We start from the raw sequence: 6,839 nt of genomic DNA on the forward strand, positions 1-6,839 counted from the left end.
GCTGCTCTGAAAAAAGTGGGAGGAACCAAGCTAACTGTCCCACAAGACATACAATGGAACTCAGTAGTGAACTGTTATGAGCACTATATCAAGAACTGGCCTAATCTGATGACAGTTGGTGAACAAAATCGTGAAAAAATAGATGGCACTGTCACAGCCAGAGTTCTCAACATTGGGCTTAAGAGAAATGTTGAACACATGCTGAGTAGCCTGAAGCCTATTTCTGTAGCCTTGAATAAAATGATGGGAAATAGCTGTTTTATTGCTGATGCTGTTGAAATTTGGAAGGAACCGAGTGAGATCTTAAAAAGAGAAATATGCAATGTCAGAGTTAAATTACAAGCATTAAAAAAAAAGGAAGGGGACAAGTACTATCTCCAACTCATTTTCTTGCAAATATTCTCAATACTCAGTACCAGGGTCAAACCTTAACTGCTGAAGAAGAGGAGTTGGCTACGACATGGACTTCCAGCAATCTTCCCTCCATAATGCCATCTATAATAAACTTCAGAGCTAAGGGTGGACCATTCAAGAAATAGGTTTGCTGATGATGTTTTAAAGAAAGTCACACCAATGAACTGGTGGAAGTCATTTAAGCACTTGGATTCAGAGACTGTTGAATTGATAATCTCACTTTTAACAGCAGTAGCTTCTTCTACTGGTGTAGAAAGAATATTTTCTTCCTTTGAACTAATTCATTCCAAATTGAGAAATTGTTTGGGAACTGAAAAAGCAGGAAAGCTTGTTTTTCTTTTCCAGATTATGAACAGACAGTAAAATGAAGGTGAAAATGACTGAGTTAGCTGCAGAAGCCAACCAATATTTGAAATTTCTCATGTTTACCTGGCTGACATAGTTGATTTAATTTTGTTGTTGTTTTTTTAAATATTTCATTTAACTACTTTAGTTAAAAACAATTTTAACAAAAACAAACCTGATTTTAAAAAACTTGAATGTTTAACTAAATTAAAAAATTCATATGCTTGTTTTGTTAAAATATTATATGTTTGTTGTTGAAGAAAAAAAATCCAGAATACATAATGTTGTCGTTTTAATTAAATAAAACAATGTAAATGTCTGTCTGGTAATGTTCTCCTCCTAATACAGCATGGCAAGAAAATCCTCCAAATATTAATGATTAACCTATTGAATTGGAAATATTTATGAAGTCATTGGGAGATGAACTATCTGCTTCAATTACCTTTGGTAAATGAAATAACCAAACAATCATTCATTTTCTGATATAGCTGTAAAACTAAACCAGAAAAGTTTCCAAAATAAATCACTTTAAAAATATATAGTGTGTAAATAAAAATGAAACCTACATCTATCTCTGAGTTGTGAAGAATATGTATTAACGTTATAACAACCAACAAGAATGCATCTTTATGTAGAAATCCATGACTAAATCGAGTCTTCCCTGACTAGTGATTTAAATAATTAATTAAATCAATTTGATTTAAATCAAACCCACCCTGTACCATAATACAAATAATGAGAACAACAAAATGTTCTGGGACCACCCTGAGATTGTAGATGCTCAGAGGGTCAAAGATTTTAAGAAAGTTATGGGAATTTTATTCATGAATCAAAACTGAGCCTTGAAATACACTACAAACTTATGTCAGTATAATTAGGTCACTACACTGAGCAACATAGTAATACTGATCTAACTCCCAATGTAGACAGTGCTATGTTGACAGGAAGGCTTCTCCTATCGACATAGCTACTGTCTCTCGGGGAGGTGGAGAACCTACACTGAGAGAAGAAACTCTCCCAATGGTGTAGGCAGAGTCTTCACTAAGCACTTCAGTGACTATGCTGCTCCGGCGCTATAAGTGTAAACAAGCCCTAAGTATCCTGTACTGATAGTACCTACAGAAATAATTTGAAAAAGTGTTTGGAAATAGAAAAGTTGACTAGACAATTTTTGTATTGCATTGATATACTTTGCATATATTACATCTCCATCAAGGCGTGAAACTTCTATTTTTCCTAAAAGCTCCTCCTGAACTAGAAATTGTTACCAACCATTGCATGAGATTAGGCAAATACTGATGTTAGTATGTGACAAGAAGTTGATGGTTACATACAGACAGAATACGAACACACTAATCTGACCTTAAACAAACAAACACCTATGCTTCCATAACCAAGAATGCCCAACTCCAACATCTTGCCACTCCTGCTTTAAACCAGTCTTCAACATAACAAAATATTAATACAGGATTTGAGTGAAATAAGCATGACAGTCATTCAGCCTTGACTAGAAGTAAGACTGTTACTAATTTTATCCACTAGTTTAGCTCTATAAGCAGGTCAGGTCTGCTTTTATTCCTCCTGTGTCCTAAAATGAAAGCTTACGCTCAAATAAATTGGTTAATCTCTAAGGTGCCACAAGTACTCCTTTTCTTTTTGCGAATACACACTAACACGGCTGCTACTCTGAAACCTGTTACGTGTTCAAAAAAATCCTTGCAAATTAAACACGTTTCTAAGAAACCAATAAATATGTACTTCCAAATACTGGCCAAAAATAAACTGGCCAAGTCATCTTTCATAAAATACCATGTACCATCTTATACTACTCGTCAAGATTATTTGTATAAATAAGCACTTTCTACACAATTCACACGTAAACTATCTTGGCTATTCCAAGTGTCAACCACTTCCTCCACTTTTAGATGCAATAATCAGATTAAAAAAAAAAAAACTATTAGCCATATAAAAGTTACACTAACTCACTGCATCTCTCAGACAACCACTTTTGCATATTTCTTGCAAGTAAGAGTCAGGAGTAAGCACAGTCTTCCATCTATTTATTTGTAGGGCATAAGATTCAGGAAGACTTCAAAGATAGGGCACCGTATTTCCACATCTGTTTTACTGACAGCTCAGACACAACCTAATTAAGCACCTTTAGTGAAAACTACAGCTTTATTATGCTTCTTTTGGAAAAACTTACTAGGAAGGATTTGAATTGCCTCTTATGACAATTATAACTGACACCAACAAGAGGGAACATGGTCTAATTTTGCTTCCCTTTCCTCACAGATTGGGCATTAATTCTGTAGACAATATAACACAAGATAAGTATATATGTATGATAAGTGTATCAGGAATGTATTGCCTTGCAGGTTAAAGACATGACTGAAAAGGACGGTAAAGTAGACAGTGGGCTATGATGTATTAAACCTCCCAGGACAAGCAGTTTTCTATTATGTATCATAGAATCATAGAATATCAGGGTTGGAAGGGACCTCAGGAGGTCATCTAATCCAACACCCTGCTCAAAGCAGGACCAATCCCCAACTAAATCATCCCAGACAGGGCTTTCTCAAGCCTGACCTTAAAAACCTCAAAGGAAGGAGATTCCATCACCTCCCTAGGTAACACATTCCAATGTTTCACCACCCTCCTAGTGGAAAAAGGTTTTCCTGATATCCAACCTAAACCTCCCCCACTACAACTTGAGACCATTACTCCTTGTTCTGTCATCTGCCACCACAGAGAACAGTCTAGATCCATCCTCTTTGGAACCCCCTTTCACGTAGTTGAAAGCAGCTATCAAATCCCCCCTCATTCTTCTCTTCTGCAGACTAAACAATCCCCATTCCCCCAGCCTCTCCTCATAAGTCATGTGTTCCAGTCCCCTAATCATTTTTGTTGCCCTCCGCTGGACGCGTTCCAATTTGTCCACATCCTTCATGTAGTGTGGGGCCCAAAACTGGACACAGTACTCCAGATGAGGCCTCACCAATGTCGAATAGAGGGGAACAATCACGTCCCTCGATCTGCTGGCAATGCCCCTACTTATACAGCCCAAAATGTTGTTAGCCTTCTTGGCAACAAGGGCACACTGTTGACTCATATCCAGCTTCTCATCCACTGTAACCCCTAGGTCCTTTTCTGCAGAACTGCTGCCTAGCCGTTCAGTCCCTAGTCTGTAGCGGTGCATGGGATTCTTCTGTCCTAAGTGCAGAACTCTACACTTGTCCTTGTTGAAGCTCATCAGATTTCTCTTGGCCCAATCCTCTAATTGTCTAGGTCCCTCTGTATCCTACCCCTACCCTCCAGCATATCTACCACTCCTCCCAGTGTAGTGTCAATTTCCTTTGGTTTTTTTCATAGCTTTTCCCCGGAGGGGCATGAAAGGGCTTGAGGTACCCCACAGGAAGGAATTCCCAAGTGCTCCTTTATGGGTTCTCAAAAGGTGGAGGGTGGGTGTTTGCACTTGGGTGGTGGCAACATCTACTCATCCAAGGCCAGAAAGAAGCTGTGACCTTGGGAGTTTAATACCAGCCTGGACTGGCCAGTATAATTTTTTAAAATCCTTGCAGGCCCCCAACTTCTGCGCTCAAAGTGCCTGAGTGGGGAATAAGCCTGGACAGGGACTATTGCTTTAGAACACTGAGGATTCACTACTCCCCTCTTGGCTACTGTCACTTGATCATAGGTTTGGCTTAGTGTCTGATTATCTCTCTCTTCTCTTATGAAATCCTCCTCTCTGGTTAGGAGCTTTACGTTCAATGGATATGGGTTGTCATTCCTTGGGGAAAGTGTAGGACTCCTCTTCTGGTGAGAGCTTCCTGCCTCAGGGCCCTCTGTTTCACGCTGTCCTACCCTATCTGACTGGTGCCTTATCTACCCCAAACTCAGGGCATTGTTAGGTAAGGTCACATGGGAAGCAAGTGTAAGGGGGAAAAAGAGTTCAATAGGAGTTGGCAGTTTAATAGAGACATTATTAAGGGCACAAGAGCAAGCTACCCCACTGCATAGGAAAGATAGGAAGCATGGCAAGAGACCACCCTGGTTTAACCAGAAGATCTTCAATTATCTGAAACTCAAGACGACCCTAAAAAAGTGGAAACTACATCAATTACAATGGATGAATATAAACAAATGACACAGGTATGTAGGGACAAAATTAGAAAGGTAAAGATACAAAACAAGATTAAACTAGCTAGACACATAAAGGGTAACAAGAAAACATTCTACAAATACAGTAGAACAGAGAGGAAGATCAATGGGGGGTGGGGAGGGAAAACAGTAACAGAAAATGTGGTAATGGCAGAAGTGTTAAATGACTTTTTATTTTCAGTTTTCACCAAAAAGATTAGTAATGAATGGACATCTAACATGCCAGTGAAAATGAGGTAACATCAGAGTCTAAAATAGGGAAAGAGCAAGGTAAAAATTACTTAGACAAGTTAGATGTCTTCAAGTCACCAGGGCCTGATGAAATTCAGCCTAGAATACTTCCTAGAATACAGCCTAGAATGTACTTCCAATACATATTTTATCAAAGACAACCTTAACATCCTTATCATGGATTTCTTTCTGCCACCAGCCCTTACCACCCAGCATTATCATAGGGCTTGATTTTCACACGTGCTAAACCTCACAACTCCATCAGTAGTCAATAGATGTATGGGTACCCAGGACCTCTGAAAAATGTTCATAAATTATATATGCAAAATGCACTCAAAAGCTAGCATTCCTGCTGTTCAACAAATGTTTGTCTTTTTCCTTGCTGTTAAAAAGATCCTGAAAATACTGGATAGTGTGTTGAGTTTTGTATCATAAGCAAGTAATTTATGTAATAAGATCCAATCACAGAAAACGATTCATGTCCTACACGTTCAGTGAACTGTTCCAAGTAAATCATTTCTTAACGCAGTGTAGCCTGAATCCGTACCGTTACGGGCAAAGCCCCAAACCCGACTGCGTGTGGAATAGGATCAGGAAGCGACTGACCTCTGCCTAGGCTGACCCCATACAGACACCAGCTTTTCTCTTGTTCTGATCTCACAATACGCCCCTCTCGAGAGCTATATAAACCTTCACTTCCGAGTTACCGGATTTACTAGCGCCAGCCAGTAACGGAAACGGACTGGGAGCCTTTATTCCAGAGTCAAATAAGTCACTCCAACCCAACAGCGCGCGCAACCTACAAGTTCAAAATCAGTCGCAAATATGCCCAACAGGCAGAGACCCCCTGAGGACACACAAACGGGCCACGCTTTGCGAGGCCGGACATGCGTGCGCTCCCCCGCCCCCAATAAGCGTGGCCGTGGCCACGGCGACCCCCCCCCCCCCCCAGCTCACAGATTTCTACCACCCCTCCTCTTGGCGCGCTCGCCCCTACTTTCCCCCGGGAGGCCCGTGCCCAGCCCACCCGCGTGCCCCTGCCCTCCGGCCCCATCGACTCTTCTGTACCGCACGCTCTGCCTCTCCCCGCGCAGCCCGCCACCTCCAGCGCACACCCAGCCAGCCGGACTCACCGACCCCGCCACCCACCCCCTTTGTAGCGATCCGCCAGCGGCGAGCGCGTGGGCAGGTTTCCTTGGTTTCCCAACCGCCCCTTAACACGCGACTCCTGGTGCGCGCTCACCCATTGGTTGCTACCACGGTTCAAAATGGCCGCGCCCAACAAGCGGCCTCTGCAGTCAGCCGCTCGCGCGCCGTTACTCGGCAATGCGGCCAGCCGCTCCTGGGCTGAACTTCCCAATCCAAGGGCAGGATCAAAACGTGCCGCGCGCCAGCTTCCGGCTCCGCTTCCGTCCGCAGGCGGGATTTCACCGAGTCCACGCTCACCCCCGCTAAGCTACGCCCCCAAGCTACGCCCCCCCCCCCCCCGCGCATGTACTGGTCTCCGTATCCACGAACTGAATTCTCCCCCTTCCCCATCCGCCCTTGTCACCCAGCTACACCTCAGCCCCTGGGCCCCAGCCAACGGTCCGAGGCCTACCAGGCCGCCCATTGCCAGACACTGTGCACTTCCCGCCCCCGCCGCCTTAGACACCCCGATGCCACCTTCCTGCAAGGCCCACCTTCAC

The 6,839-nt window shown here is 42.9% G+C and overlaps 1 protein-coding gene across 2 annotated transcripts in view; it reads right to left on the minus strand.

Annotated features, from left to right (window-relative positions):
* The window catches only part of CEP78 (centrosomal protein 78), a 52,862-nt gene extending 46,305 nt beyond the window's left edge, over positions 1 to 6,557 (minus strand). For both annotated transcript variants that reach the window (XM_073345093.1, XM_073345092.1), the window contains exon 1: positions 6,395 to 6,557. The gene's annotated coding sequence lies outside the window, so the exon portion shown is untranslated. The remainder of the gene's footprint in view (positions 1 to 6,394) is intronic.
* Between the last annotated feature and the right edge of the window lie 282 nt (positions 6,558 to 6,839).

The sequence above is a fragment of the Lepidochelys kempii genome, chromosome 5 (genome assembly GCF_965140265.1).
Source record: "Lepidochelys kempii isolate rLepKem1 chromosome 5, rLepKem1.hap2, whole genome shotgun sequence".
Taxonomy (NCBI): Eukaryota; Metazoa; Chordata; order Testudines; family Cheloniidae; genus Lepidochelys; species Lepidochelys kempii.